General features: G+C 39.7%; 1 long non-coding RNA gene across 1 annotated transcript; it reads left to right on the forward strand.

The window, feature by feature from the left end:
* The first annotated feature begins 4,686 nt into the window (after positions 1 to 4,686).
* LOC309713860 lies at positions 4,687 to 5,085 on the forward strand. Its single transcript, XR_014278717.1, has 2 exons — positions 4,687 to 4,718; positions 4,816 to 5,085. It is a non-coding gene; the product is annotated as an uncharacterized lncRNA (long non-coding RNA).
* Positions 5,086 to 7,979: the final 2,894 nt, after the last annotated feature.

Below are 7,979 nucleotides of genomic sequence, written 5' to 3' on the forward strand. Positions count from 1 at the left end.
AAAATTAACTTCATGAGTGTCTGCGACCTCCTAATGTGTACAGATAGTAACAAATGCTAAAATGGCTACATGTTACAAACGACCTTAAACTAAAGCATTAATCCTTATTTGATACAGGAGTTTTTGAGACCTCTCCATCATCAGCGTCATTTTAATATTTCCAAAAAACCTGATGCATGCAGTCAGGCACACGCAGTGCTACTGTGAGCAATAAATTGCGCAAAAATGCTGGACATGGAAAAATTGATGCAAATTAAAACTTATATATGCACATTTATACTCAATTTCTTAGTTTTTAAAGTCCGCTTTCAAAAAAATGTGAATTTTCCAGCACTTATTTCATGGTTCAGCCTTTTACAGTGTTAAAGCTAAAGGAGCGTGAGCTATGTTAGGATTTTCAGACAGTGTCCCAGGAGAAAACGCTCTGAGAATGTTCGATTTTTTTAAGTATCTCGAATAGCCAACAAATGTAGTGGGTTTAGTGTATAAAGCTCCCGAACCTGAGCAGCTATTAAACTTCAGCTTAACCCTCCTGCCATCCTTTAAAAAACTCACACCCATCACCCTAGGGACCATTCTCAGCCACGCCATAAAAAGACCATATATCCATATTTTATTCCACTTTAAATTAGCCAACCTTGTAAAACTACTTCTCCCTGAAATATTCATGTAAAGTTTTAATTATATTTTCGTTGTTTTAACCCTTCAAATCCCAGTGTTATTACATGAGCGCCCTGTGTTATAAGCCCCAAAAACCAAAAAACGAAACTAAATATTTCCACAAAAAACCAGTTGAAGTAATATGTGATTGTCATTATAAGTAGGCCTTTAGATGGACCAAAGATTGGCACCAACATACATTTTGACCTGCCATTATTTTTTTTGCATTTTTTTTGCAATTTAAAAATTAAAACTTCAAGGCCCTGAGTCTTCATTGACATCCAAGAAAAGAAGAAAAAATAAAATCATATGATGATAATTTGGGGTTGAAAAATAGTGTTTATAATGGAAGTCAATGGGCAGAAAATGGTCCCCAGGGTGATGGGTGTGGGGATTTTAGGCTGATTTAAGGAATTCACACTGGAATATTAACATTGACAGGTAAAAACTATCCTGTGGCAAGTTTGGTTATATTCCACTGAACACAGTGGAAATGGCAGCCATTTAACACATAGCAGTGGCACAAAAAGGTCCCAAGAAGGCAGGAGGGTTAAACTCTGATAGAACAGCAAAGCACCTAAAGACAACGCCTCGTGCCAAGACCGAGCACGACTGATCATCCTCCACATTGTGCCTAATGTTCTGGCCTATAAAATGCTCAAGTTTGTGTTTTTGCCTTTGAATAATCCTGTTGTTTTATCCCTCTTGTTTTTTATTGTTGAAAGGTACGTGTGAACTCTTCCATCTCTCTCTATAGTTCTATCTTCCACAAACATTGGTGCTAAAAAACACCCTCAACTTACACATTTGTCTGTTGTTTAACCTTAACACGAGACATTTTCAGCAAAAAATGTGTTTAGTCTATTGACTTAACCCCTTAAAGCCTGAAATATGATTTTTTATTTTTAATGGAAAGTTTGTTGAACCTTCTGACAAATGTGTTTAAAAAAATTGTTTCATTTTAATTTACATATATGAGTTTTAACTTGTATCGTATATGCTACATCTCTTTTTTTAACTGCCCAAAAATGTATTGTTCAATTTATTTGCAGGGAGAAAAAAATTGTAGAAGTTTATAAAAACTTGTAAAAACCTGCATGTGTCAAATATGATACACAGGGGTTAAAGGGTTCAACTCTGTGGGGGGATTTCACTGTAACATTAAAAATGATACAGTATAAATTATAATTATACTGCTATGGTATTGTGATGAGTTGAATACCACTGTTGTTGATGTTTCAGTAAAATGACTTGAATTTGTTGCGCTGTTTTTCTTGCTCTTATTTTTAAAACACTTGTTTTTTTGGTGTGTCTTGCTGCTGGGAAGCCAACTAAACCATCACCCTCTGTTCTCCTTGTATATTCAGCATCGCTCTAATAGGCCTGCTACTCGCTGTGTTCACACGCCTGCAACAATCAATGGCTGGCAGAGTGATTTGATCAATCAAATGCATCACCGATTATGGCTAATTTTAGTCCCGTATCTCCCAAGTCTCTGTGTCCCATTAACGTGATTATGGTGCTTATTAACAGAGTTAATAAGCTCATAAAAATCTCTACAGTACATTTGTAGCTACACTGAGGCATCCTACTATTACTGATAAGACCACTTCACTGTAGCACGCGTTAGTGCCAGGACTGTTGGCAGCGACAGCTCGAAAATAGCACAACACAAACACAAACACACACAATCCCTCTCACCCACTGCATGCTGGGATTGTGTCCAGCTTCCTCTGACCCTGAGCAGGATACGCAGATGTAGAAAATGTAAGTTTAGATGAAGAGAATGTACACACAGCACCTGCTCTGACATAGCGCAGTGCGGTTTTAGTGCACAATCACAAATGTCTTACATTTATTCCTCCAGCTGCTGAAATGACAGTCTTTCTGCATTCATTTGATCCTTTCTGTGCACATTTCATGTCCTGTGGGTGTCTTCAGTTCTTTATCTTCCTCCACACAAGTGCTTCATATGTGCCAACATTTCTAAGGAAGCTTTTTTAAATGTTTTGGGAATTGTGCAAGCTTAGATTAAAGATAATTAACTGCAATGATTGAAGAAGTATATACATATAAAAATATGTGCACTGAAATGAATGCATTTATTTTCCTTTTGCACTTGGCCTCCCATGTTATGAATTTCAACGCAGTGGGAAGCTGAGGGGATTCAATAATAATTCTCACCCACAAAAGAAGAGCTAGTCCCTTGATATGTTCCTTCTTGTGTATCCAGATGGAGGTTATTCTTAATAGATGCTATGAGTGCCATTGCACAGCATATTGTAATTGTGTGGTGCTTACATTATTATGTGTATCCACCATAAAGTTTAGCATGCTTTAATCTAAAGTAAACACAAGCAGGGGTTAAAGGGGGCAGAACGATTTGTAACAGGTTTCTGGCACCTTCATGTCATAAGTGCTTAAATCTGATTGGCTGGTTAGTGCATGTTACTGTTGACAGAGTTCATTTTTTGTGTGCTGCTGTCTGGCATTGCTGCCAGTATTGACATGGAGATATTTCACATCCTCAGGTCTGTTTACACCTTCAGTACATGCCTTTTTTCTTCTTATCCCCGTGATGGGTTCATGTTGTAGATGCAAAAAAGGTTGTGGCCTCCATCCTCAGTGTGTAGCGAGCCCTACAGAAGAGAAGTGAGCATAAATGGAACAAACATTATAGAGTGAAGCATGTTCTTACATCTTGTTTAATTCAGCTGGCTAAAGCAAAGCACAGTGAATATCACAGTGGCAGCAAAGGGCAGCTGATCACAGTTTGTACACAAATAAAAATCTACTGGAACTCGGATTATTCTGACTTATTTCTAATTAGAAAGTAAGTGATTGTTTTGCAGCACAGCTGTAATCCATAGTAGTTTTGCTCTTATAATAATCCCGTGCCTCCTGTGTTTCCTTTGTATCCTTGTTCTGCACACAGGTGACTGCTTTATGTTGAACATTAGATCCTCATGTGGTTTTATGTCCCTTGCTGCCCTCATGGTTGTCTTGACTGAGTTGCCTTGTACGTTATTATCCCACTCTGTGGTTTGTTTTTTATGTGCTCTTTTTCACTCTTTGTTTCTTTGTTGGTTTCTCCGGATTTCTCTCTGGGGGTTTTTTTGTTTTTGTTTTTGTTTTTTGCAGTAACCTGTCAAACTTATAAACTTTATTGCCAGCATGACAAATTCTGCAAAAGCTTTTCTTACATTGCCTTGGTTACCATGGTTATGTATCCTTGGTTACCACAGTTAGCTGTGGTCATATTCCTTCTTTTCTGAAAACTTTAGAGACTCCTGTTGAACTCCATTAGACAATAAAAATGTGCTAACAGGTTACCCAGTGTGTTATAGTGTGATGCCTGACAAAACATCAGTACAGCGAACATCAAACATACTGCAGCATGCGAGAACACGAATGTCGGACACAGTCTGAGCAGATACAACCCGGCAGTTTTTAACCTACCTGTTTCCTTGTACAAAAATCTGTGTGATGTGATTTTACCCGAGCAGAACTTAAATCAAATGCATCTCCTGAAGTGAGAATGCATCTGAATCAGACTGTCACCTGTGGTGTACCTCGTTGGAGAAAGGGCAACTTCTGACAATCTCCCTACTTAATTCAGCTGACATTTCTCCGAGTTCATGTGGCAAAGCAGATTACGTGATGACGTGGAAGAGAACAGGCTGTGAAATACTGAGTAAAGGACACTGGAAGCAGGAGGCCAAGAGGCCACTCACTCCCCTTCTTTGAGCCCCTGTTCCACAATTGCAGTGAGATATCTTTATCTTGGACATATGTAGCCGGGTGGAAGTTCGATATTATGGGACATGCCACTGGATGGCACTGTTTTTCTTTTGGGGTACCTCTGAGAGCGGAAGGGATCATGGGGATCTATGGAGACATGCACGAGTGCTAGCTTGCATTGGTGTTATGTGGGTGTGCAATGCCTTTTTTCGCTGCGTGATCTGTTTTGAACGCAAAGTGTGCAACAGTTAAGGCACCAGGAGTAGCTGCCACCAACTTCGGGATCCATATTCCGTTTTCTGCTGGATTAATGCACTGTATGTATTTGAGTTCACACTTGTATTATACTATCTCTGTGGGTAAGAGGGAAATGTACCGTGTTAACTGTTTAATCTTGGCTCTGTATCTATGCAGGAGAAGCCACTACAGTTATTTTTGCACTGCTAAGTTTTGTTTTATTTATGTTTGGGTTTATATCAGACACGAAATGACGCTAGATGTCCTTGAGTTCCAGATGCTGATAAAGTTGGGGAAATAACCTGCAGTAGCAGTGGGTTACCAGAGCACAAAGCTGTTACTGGATAGGAGCTGTCTGTAACAATTTTATTTCTTTATTTTTACAACCTTGTTATTTTCTTCTGAGCACTTACTTTATCATTCAGATTAAAAGAACCCCAAAGATAATCTGTGTTCTGGGCTGGTTAATTTAGCCAGGCTACACATAGAATGTATTTTCCAAGTTAAATACGACCTTATATCTCATTGGCTTTTTACTGAAATATCGCCAATCATAAGATGGTTTTGTAGTTTCTGTGATAAAAATAATTTGACAAATAAATAATCTTCACCCAAATCACTGTTTCCAAAAGCCTAAGAACTTTAAACTCAAGTGATACCCAAATTGTTCGGACTGGGCATTGCCACACCATACAACAGGAAGACTAACCTGCACCTTTGAAAATAGCATGCTCTACATCTCTCAGGCTCTCAGGCTCTTTCTCCGTCTGTCAGTATTTCTCATCCTGGAGACATTATAAAAGATCGCCTGCAGAACTTTTCAGTGAGCCCGAGAAACTTTTAGCTTGAAAAACTACAACTCCCACCACTTTTCTATTCAGGGGAGAATACATGCCCCGTGCAGACTAAGGAGAGCGTTAAACCAAACACTCCCAAATAATCTTTCGGCCCTGCTTCCCAGTATGAGCTCCCCTTTGAAGTGACTTTGAGTATACCTTGTTGCTTTGAGAAGTTCCCATTAGCAATTGAGAACAAAACCAATTTCCAACTGGTAATCACCTCTGAGGTTTTCACTCTGGTAGCACTCGCCTGCACACACACACACCCAGGTCTCATTACTCACACACAACACATAACACACCCCTGAGTTCTCATTCAGACCAACAGAATTAAAGGCTTCATAGATCACTGCCACCTGGATAATGAAGGGTAAAGACAAAGCATTTGAAAATCACAGCAATAAGAAACCAAATATTGGAGGAGGAAGGCAGTAGACATGGTGAAACTCACAAAAGTTTGCAAGATTCTGTAGCAAAGCCAGAGCTGCTCAGCTCGCTCAAGCCACAAAATTCACTTCCTTAGATAGATGAGAAGAAGATAGCATACATACAAATTATGTATTATGTTTTTATTTTAATAGAAGTAAATGTATAATTGTGTTTTCTGCTCTGAGAATCAATCAAAAAGATTCTTCCTCATTTAAAGGTCCATTGATGCTCCTCGTGGCTTCGTTCAGTCACTGACTCGTTTTTAAAGACGTCACTGGAACATTTAGCAAAAGTAAAACTGCAAAGCAAAGTGAACGAGGTACAACTCAATATACATGAAAGCTGTGTGCCTCCTTCAGCTACAGGTGTGTGTCTTTTGTGCTCTTTGGTGTTTATTGACCAGTGCTGGGGCTGAAATACAAGAGTCTGGTGTCCAGTCTAGTGTGCAGGAAAAGGTCAGTTTAAAATAAGGCTTCATATTATTTGGTGTGACAGAGACTGAAGCAAGTGTCTCACACAAAAAGCCTGTGGAGTTAGTAAGCCACTTTTTTCCATCATGACATTTTCAGAAACAATCTTTTACTGAGCTGAGCAACTCACGACGATACAGATCAGGTCTTATGTAATGTTTTATGTCCATTAGTGCAGTGGTCCCCAACCTTTTTTGCGCCACGGACCAGTTTATGCCCGACAATATTTTCATGGACCGGCATTTAAGGTGTCGCGGATAAATACAACAAAATAAAACTAGTACTGAAAAAAATAAAATTTATTCATAACACACGTGAAAAGACCCAGTAAAACCGAGTAAACGCTAAAAATAATAATAAAATAACGCTGAAAACCGATAAAAACCCTGAAAACTATACATTTCACACCTGAGCCTCAACTCTCGCGGCCCGGTACCAAACAACTCACGGACCGGTACCGGTCCGAGGCCCGGGGGTTGGGGACCGCTGCATTAGTCCATGAACTCATGTGTATATGCTCCTAGGTCTCTATAAGAAAATAGTTGTGACTGTAACAGATGTACGACACTCATTCAGTGCTCAGGTCGCGTCACATTAACCAAAAGGATTTCATGTGTGAGAGGCGCTTTTTTTATTACTGTATAAGTGCTTTTACATTTTCTGTGTTCAGGATATTCTTTCAGAAACATAGGTTGCCTTTGCTGAACCAAAAGCTTATTGCCTTACAAGTCACAATGTATATTACGTCTGATAAATGATTTAAAACTGTGGATTAATCCACGTTGCCTGGTGGGTGCAATGGACGGCTCAGTCATGACGTTTTGGAAAAATGAGTGCCAAGAATTGACCTTTGGAGGCTTCCTCTGGTCTAAAATATGTTGCGTGTTTAGTTATTTCCATGCACTCTGTGCTTCCATCTCTGTGTGAACAACATGAAGTGAAGGCTCAAGGGGCCGGAGCATTAAGCCAAGGGAAGTCTGCTGCTAACGTGTGTCCACGCTGATCGCTTGCTGTCATTTCAGTAACTACTCATTTTCCTTTTCTTTGTCCTCTTCCTACACCACCTCATCAGTCTGCCAGCAGCACATTTAGAAGTGACACTCATTAGAAATCACAGTCAGAGAAGTGGCATTGCTTCAAATGTTTTGAAAGAATAAAGATGCCTTAGTAGAAAAGAGCAATTTGGATGTACAGTTACTGTCACGAACTGCCGGGGCAGACCATGTGTAGTGAGGAGAGGACCCAAGAGCAGACAGAGGCAGGGAGACAAAACTGGACCTAACAAAAGGCGAGCCTGTATTTAGGGCTGAAAACTCACGGGAAAAAAACAAGTAACTGAGGGAAAACTATGACTTATTAGGACTTGACTGGGAAACCGTGACAAGGGGTAGGGGAGATAACAAAGACAACACAACACTGAACACAGCAAGACTGAGGACTAAATACACACATGAGGTGATCAGGGAAAGTGGAGACACATGAGGACACGGCTGACTAGAATGAAACATAATGACGTCTTGATGCATTCTCAATCATCCAGGAAAGTAAATCTCCAAAAGTTGATTCTGTTCATCTGGACGTAGCTTTTTGTGGGAGAAATGTT

The sequence above is a fragment of the Aulonocara stuartgranti genome (genome assembly GCF_965226115.1).
Source record: "Aulonocara stuartgranti genome assembly, chromosome: 9".
In the NCBI taxonomy this organism is placed as follows: domain Eukaryota; kingdom Metazoa; phylum Chordata; class Actinopteri; order Cichliformes; family Cichlidae; genus Aulonocara; species Aulonocara stuartgranti.